The sequence below is a fragment of the Megalopta genalis genome, chromosome 10 (assembly GCF_051020955.1).
Source record: "Megalopta genalis isolate 19385.01 chromosome 10, iyMegGena1_principal, whole genome shotgun sequence".
NCBI classification, from domain to species: domain Eukaryota; kingdom Metazoa; phylum Arthropoda; class Insecta; order Hymenoptera; family Halictidae; genus Megalopta; species Megalopta genalis.
In genome coordinates, this window is record NC_135022.1 from 177,612 (window position 1) to 185,000 (window position 7,389).

Below are 7,389 nucleotides of genomic sequence, written 5' to 3' on the forward strand. Positions count from 1 at the left end.
CACTTTACTCTTGACATTTTACGGTTCTTTCAATTTTCTGAAAAATCCTATCATTAGATTTTTTTAAAAATACGATATTCTTGCTTAACTAACGTTTCTACATAGGGATTATGCATTTAGAACGAAATCTAATGTCAGAAAATGGCACTTTACTCTTGACATTTTTCGGTTTTTTCAATTTTCTGGAAAATCCTATCATTAGATTTTTTTAAAAATACGATATTCTTGCTTAACTGACGTTTCTACATAGGGATTAAGCATTTAGAACGAAATCTAATGTAGGAAAATGGTACTTTACTCTTGATCGGTACGTTGGGACTTTGAAAATATTCGGGCGTTCCAATCGCTCGTCTGTTGCATCATAGCGCGCCTCGGCGCAATCGACCGATTCGCTCGATCCATTATTTTCGATTTACGGCTAAAATAAATTTTTCTAATTTTTTTCAATAACATATTCCTGCTTAAATAACTTTTTTACATAGGGATTAAGCATTTAGAACGATACATTGTTTAAAGTAAGGGCACTTTACTCTTGACATTTTACGGTTTTTTCAATTTTCTGAAAAATCCTATCATTAGATTTTTTTAAAAATACGATATTCTTGCTTAACTAACGTTTCTACATAGGGATTAAGCATTTAGAACGAAATCTAATGTCAGAAAATGGCACTTTACTCTTGACATTTTTCGGTTTTTTCAATTTTCTGGAAAATCCTATCATTAGATTTTTTTAAAAATACGATATTCTTGCTTAACTAACGTTTTTACATAGGGATTAAGCATTTAGAACGAAATCTAATGTAGGAAAATGGTACTTTACTCTTGATCGGTACGTTGGGACTTTGAAAATATTCGGGCGTTCCAATCGCTCGTCTGTTGCATCATAGCGCGTCTCGGCGCAATCGACCGATTCGCTCGATCCATTATTTTCGATTTACGGCTAAAATAAATTTTTCTAATTTTTTTCAATAACATATTCCTGCTTAAATAACTTTTTTACATAGGGATTAAGCATTTAGAACGATACATTGTTTAAAGTAAGGGCACTTTACTCTTGACATTTTACGGTTTTTTCAATTTTCTGAAAAATCCTATCATTAGATTTTTTTAAAAATACGATATTCTTGCTTAACTAACGTTTCTACATAGGGATTAAGCATTTAGAACGAAATCTAATGTCAGAAAATGGCACTTTACTCTTGACATTTTTCGGTTTTTTCAATTTTCTGGAAAATCCTATCATTAGATTTTTTTAAAAATACGATATTCTTGCTTAACTAACGTTTTTACATAGGGATTAAGCATTTAGAACGAAATCTAATGTAGGAAAATGGTACTTTACTCTTGATCGGTACGTTGGGACTTTGAAAATATTCGGGCGTACGCGGCGCGCTCGGCGCTTCGAACAGCTCCGGTGTCCCCATTATTTTCGATTTACGGCTAAAATAAATTTTTCTAATTTTTTTCAATAACATATTCCTGCTAAAATAACTTTTTTACATAGGGATTAAGCATTTAGAACGATACATTGTTTAAAATAAGGGCACTTTACTCTTGACATTTTACGGTTTTTTCAATTTTCTGAAAAATCCTATCATTAGATTTTTTTAAAAATACGATATTCTTGCTTAACTAACGTTTCTACATAGGGATTAAGCATTTAGAACGAAATCTAATGTCAGAAAATGGCACTTTACTCTTGACATTTTTCGGTTTTTTCAATTTTCTGGAAAATCCTATCATTAGATTTTTTTAAAAATACGATATTCTTGCTTAACTAACGTTTTTACATAGGGATTAAGCATTTAGAACGAAATCTAATGTAGGAAAATGGTACTTTACTCTTGATCGGTACGTTGGGACTTTGAAAATATTCGGGCGTTCCAATCGCTCGTCTGTTGCATCATAGCGCGTCTCGGCGCAATCGACCGATTCGCTCGATCCATTATTTTCGATTTACGGCTAAAATAAATTTTTCTAATTTTTTTCAATAACATATTCCTGCTTAAATAACTTTTTTACATAGGGATTAAGCATTTAGAACGATACATTGTTTAAAGTAAGGGCACTTTACTCTTGACATTTTACGGTTTTTTCAATTTTCTGAAAAATCCTATCATTAGATTTTTTTAAAAATACGATATTCTTGCTTAACTAACGTTTCTACATAGGGATTAAGCATTTAGAACGAAATCTAATGTCAGAAAATGGCACTTTACTCTTGACATTTTTCGGTTTTTTCAATTTTCTGGAAAATCCTATCATTAGATTTTTTTAAAAATACGATATTCTTGCTTAACTAACGTTTTTACATAGGGATTAAGCATTTAGAACGAAATCTAATGTAGGAAAATGGTACTTTACTCTTGATCGGTACGTTGGGACTTTGAAAATATTCGGGCGTACGCGGCGCGCTCGGCGCTTCGAACAGCTCCGGTGTCCCCATTATTTTCGATTTACGGCTAAAATAAATTTTTCTAATTTTTTTCAATAACATATTCCTGCTAAAATAACTTTTTTACATAGGGATTAAGCATTTAGAACGATACATTGTTTAAAATAAGGGCACTTTACTCTTGACATTTTACGGTTTTTTCAATTTTCTGAAAAATCCTATCATTAGATTTTTTTAAAAATACGATATTCTTGCTTAACTAACGTTTCTACATAGGGATTAAGCATTTAGAACGAAATCTAATGTCAGAAAATGGCACTTTACTCTTGACATTTTTCGGTTTTTTCAATTTTCTGGAAAATCCTATCATTAGATTTTTTTAAAAATACGATATTCTTGCTTAACTAACGTTTTTACATAGGGATTAAGCATTTAGAACGAAATCTAATGTAGGAAAATGGTACTTTACTCTTGATCGGTACGTTGGGACTTAGAAAATATTCGGCCGTACGCGGCGCGTCTCGGCGCTTCGAACAGCTCCGGTGTCCCCATTATTTTCGATTTACGGCTAAAATAAATTTTTCTAATTTTTTTCAATTACATATTCTTGCTTAGATAACTTTTTTACATAGGGATTAAGCATTTAGAACGACATATTGTTTAAAATAATGGTACTTTACTCTTGTGATTTTTCGGTTTTTTTTGATTATTTTGAAAAATAAATTTTTGTAATTTTTTTAAATACGATATTCGTGATCAGTGATCGATTTCACATATGGATTAAGCATTTAGAATCGTGCGGAAGCGTTATTAAAAAAGTTTACTCGATGCGATGGGACTTTGAAAAGTTTGTGAAAATTTTCATATTGGGAAAAAATGTGTAATTTTTTGTCTAGTTTACGGTAATGTAATTTATTTTAATGTTTACTATAAATTTTTTTTTCGTTCGTTCACGCGCTATGTTACAACAGCACGGCCGGGCGGTCTGTTGCCGCGGCGGTTTACACTCATAAGCGCGCGTGCTATTCGGCCGGCGGCGCCGGCGTCCTTGCCGGCCGTTCGGTATCTATAAGAGATACACGGTCCGTGCGAGGCGGACGGAGCAGAGCGGGTTTTGGGCCAATTCTACGATCTCGGTCGAGAAGCTGTCTCAGAGCTCCTTCGGGGCTTCGGTCCTGACTGTTTCGTGCCGTTTACGTTACGGACTTTTCTCCACACAGCGTGGCCACGGGTCGGTGTCTTTGACCGAATGGCCCATATGTGGCAAGCCCTACGGGGTTGGTTACCCGTATGCACTTTGTATGTATACTCGTACTCACTGAGCAATCGACTCTTCTGTCCGAGCGATGGAAAAATTTTTTAAAATGCATCTGTAAGATTTGGAAGCAAATCGTACCAATTGAAAACTGTGGCTAAAATGAATAGCCCAGTGGAGAGAGAAAACTATCAAAAAACTGATTTTTTAAATCAAGAGGTGTCAGAAATCGAAATGCCTAGCGCGAGCGGAAGAACACGCTTTCTCGCCAGTCCAGCATGTGTCCTGTCCGTTCTTCCTCGGCTTGCCGATTTTGCCCAGATCAGAGGTTTCGTGCTTCCGGCGGTCAGAAGATCAGCGTGAGCGTACGCGCTTCCACGACTATGGCATCACCCATGTACTTTTTCCTTTGAATATATTTGAGTACATAAAAAATATTAAAACATATAGAGAGAACTGTGTCTTGGATCTTAAAAATTTGTCAATAGCGATGATATATTATTACTTAACTTGAAGTATTTGTACGTTTTAGCTGGGACGTACATTTATCTTACAAGATGTTAATAGCGAGACTCTTGAAGATAAAATTATCTTGTGATTTTATGAAGGCAAAGATAGAAACGTACGAAGCTGGCGTACGTAGAAAAATGTGATTTTATGATAGAACAAAAATATAATACGTACGTTTTTGGGCGTACGGTAAAATATCTGTATGGTAGAAAAATGAAAGAAATTGAGCGTTAAAGAAGATATGTTACAAGCGCGGAATGTGGCAAAACTTGTACATATTTGAAAGAGAAAAGTGGTGTGTCGACCTGACATATATATATGAAACAGGCGACGATGGAAAAGGATTTAAATTTTGTCCATTTTATATATACATATTGTATAGTTCCCTGGTTGATCCTGCCAGTAGTCATATGCTTGTCTCAAAGATTAAGCCATGCATGTCTCAGTACATGCCGTATTAAGGTGAAACCGCGAATGGCTCATTAAATCAGTTATGGTTTCTTAGATCGTACTAAAATTTACTTGGATAACTGTGGTAATTCTAGAGCTAATACATGCAAAACAGAGTTCCGACCAGAGATGGTAGGAACGCTTTTATTAGATCAAAACCAATCGGTGGCGGGTGTTTACACTCGTCCATCGTTTGCTTTGGTGACTCTGAATAACTTTGTGCTGATCGCATGGTCTTATAGCACCGGCGACGCATCTTTCAAATGTCTGCCTTATCAACTGTCGATGGTAGGTTCTGCGCCTACCATGGTTGTAACGGGTAACGGGGAATCAGGGTTCGATTCCGGAGAGGGAGCCTGAGAAACGGCTACCACATCCAAGGAAGGCAGCAGGCGCGCAAATTACCCACTCCCGGCACGGGGAGGTAGTGACGAAAAATAACGATACGGGACTCATCCGAGGCCCCGTAATCGGAATGAGTACACTTTAAATCCTTTAACGAGGATCCATTGGAGGGCAAGTCTGGTGCCAGCAGCCGCGGTAATTCCAGCTCCAATAGCGTATATTAAAGTTGTTGCGGTTAAAAAGCTCGTAGTTGAATCTGTGTGTCACAGTGTCGGTTCATCGCTCGCGGTGTTTAACTGGCATTATGTGGTACGTCCTACCGGTGGGCTTTGCTCTTCACGGGGCGGTCCAACTAATATCCCATCGCGGTGCTCTTCACTGAGTGTCGAGGTGGGCCGGTACGTTTACTTTGAACAAATTAGAGTGCTCAAAGCAGGCTACCTTCGCCTGAATACTGTGTGCATGGAATAATGGAATAGGACCTCGGTTCTATTTTGTTGGTTTTCGGAACCCCGAGGTAATGATTAATAGGGACAGATGGGGGCATTCGTATTGCGACGTTAGAGGTGAAATTCTTGGATCGTCGCAAGACGGACAGAAGCGAAAGCATTTGCCAAAAATGTTTTCATTAATCAAGAACGAAAGTTAGAGGTTCGAAGGCGATCAGATACCGCCCTAGTTCTAACCATAAACGATGCCAGCTAGCGATCCGCCGAAGTTCCTACGATGACTCGGCGGGCAGCTTCCGGGAAACCAAAGCTTTTGGGTTCCGGGGGAAGTATGGTTGCAAAGCTGAAACTTAAAGGAATTGACGGAAGGGCACCACCAGGAGTGGAGCCTGCGGCTTAATTTGACTCAACACGGGAAACCTCACCAGGCCCGGACACCGGAAGGATTGACAGATTGATAGCTCTTTCTTGATTCGGTGGGTGGTGGTGCATGGCCGTTCTTAGTTGGTGGAGCGATTTGTCTGGTTAATTCCGATAACGAACGAGACTCTAGCCTGCTAAATAGACGTAATTATGGTATCTCGAAGGCTCTCGGCTTCTGCCGGTGGGGTTTTTACTACCAACGTACAAACAAATCTTCTTAGAGGGACAGGCGGCTTCTAGCCGCACGAGATTGAGCAATAACAGGTCTGTGATGCCCTTAGATGTTCTGGGCCGCACGCGCGCTACACTGAAGGAATCAGCGTGTGTTCCCTGGCCGAAAGGCCCGGGTAACCCGCTGAACCTCCTTCGTGCTAGGGATTGGGGCTTGCAATTATTCCCCATGAACGAGGAATTCCCAGTAAGCGCGAGTCATAAGCTCGCGTTGATTACGTCCCTGCCCTTTGTACACACCGCCCGTCGCTACTACCGATTGAATGATTTAGTGAGGTCTTCGGACTGGTGCGCGGCAATGTTTCGGCATTGCCGATGATGCCGGGAAGATGACCAAACTTGATTATTTAGAGGAAGTAAAAGTCGTAACAAGGTTTCCGTAGGTGAACCTGCGGAAGGATCATTACAATGTTCCAATATATCTCAAAGAGAGAGGAGAGGAGGAGAGAAAATGAATTCGATTAGTTTGTGGATAAGAATTCATATAAAAAAAAAAGATATTGTTGAGCCCGCCAGATCATTCGTGCGTGATTTACACGGCCAGACGTGTGTACTACACGTATTAGGCCTTTGATCTGCGTTGCGTAGGCCACAACAAATCTTTCAAAGAGAGAGAGATATATGTGTTGTTGGGGTTTGTGATTATGAAGGTGCCCCAACGCACAAAAATATATAAAAATGTACAAAGTTGGGATGTGGTGTGGTGGAGAAGAGTTGGGCCCGACCAGATCATTCGTGCGTGATTTACACGGCAGACGTGTGTACTACACGTATTAGGCCTTTGATCTGCGTTGCGTAGGCCATCTTCCTTCCAAGACACACACGTGTTGGGGTTTGTGTGATTTTATGATAGTGCCCCAACACGGAAAAATAAGCGTACGAGAAGAGTTGGGCCCGACCAGATCATTCGTGCGTGATTTATACACGGCCAGACGCGTATTATATTACACGTATTAGGCCTTTGATCTGCGTTGCGTAGGCCATCTTCTCGATAGAGAGAAAGCCAATGTATTCTTTTTTCTTTCTTTACACACACACACACACAGTTGTAGTAGGACAGGGAGGGATGCGAGCGTGCTAATCACGCTTCCTCAAGTCTTCGCTGTGGTGTAAAAAAAAAAAGAAAAAAAGGAATCGTTGGGAAAGTCCAAAGGACGAAAATATCGGGCAGTCTGAAGATAACTTAATGCTCGTTTACATTGGTATCAAGAGAGACCGGCTTGTGTAGCTCGTTTCAATGCTGTGTCGTTGTCATTGACACCCTACTCTGTTGCGCGCTAGTGGCAGCATGAGCGTGGGACGTATATATATATGACACCCAGCTAGAGCCG

The 7,389-nt window shown here is 39.5% G+C and overlaps 1 non-coding gene across 1 annotated transcript; it reads left to right on the forward strand.

Annotated features, from left to right (window-relative positions):
- The first annotated feature begins 4,543 nt into the window (after window positions 1-4,543).
- LOC143260223 (small subunit ribosomal RNA) lies at window positions 4,544-6,464 on the forward strand. The gene has a single exon (XR_013034348.1). It is a non-coding gene; the product is annotated as a small subunit ribosomal RNA (ribosomal RNA).
- Window positions 6,465-7,389: the final 925 nt, after the last annotated feature.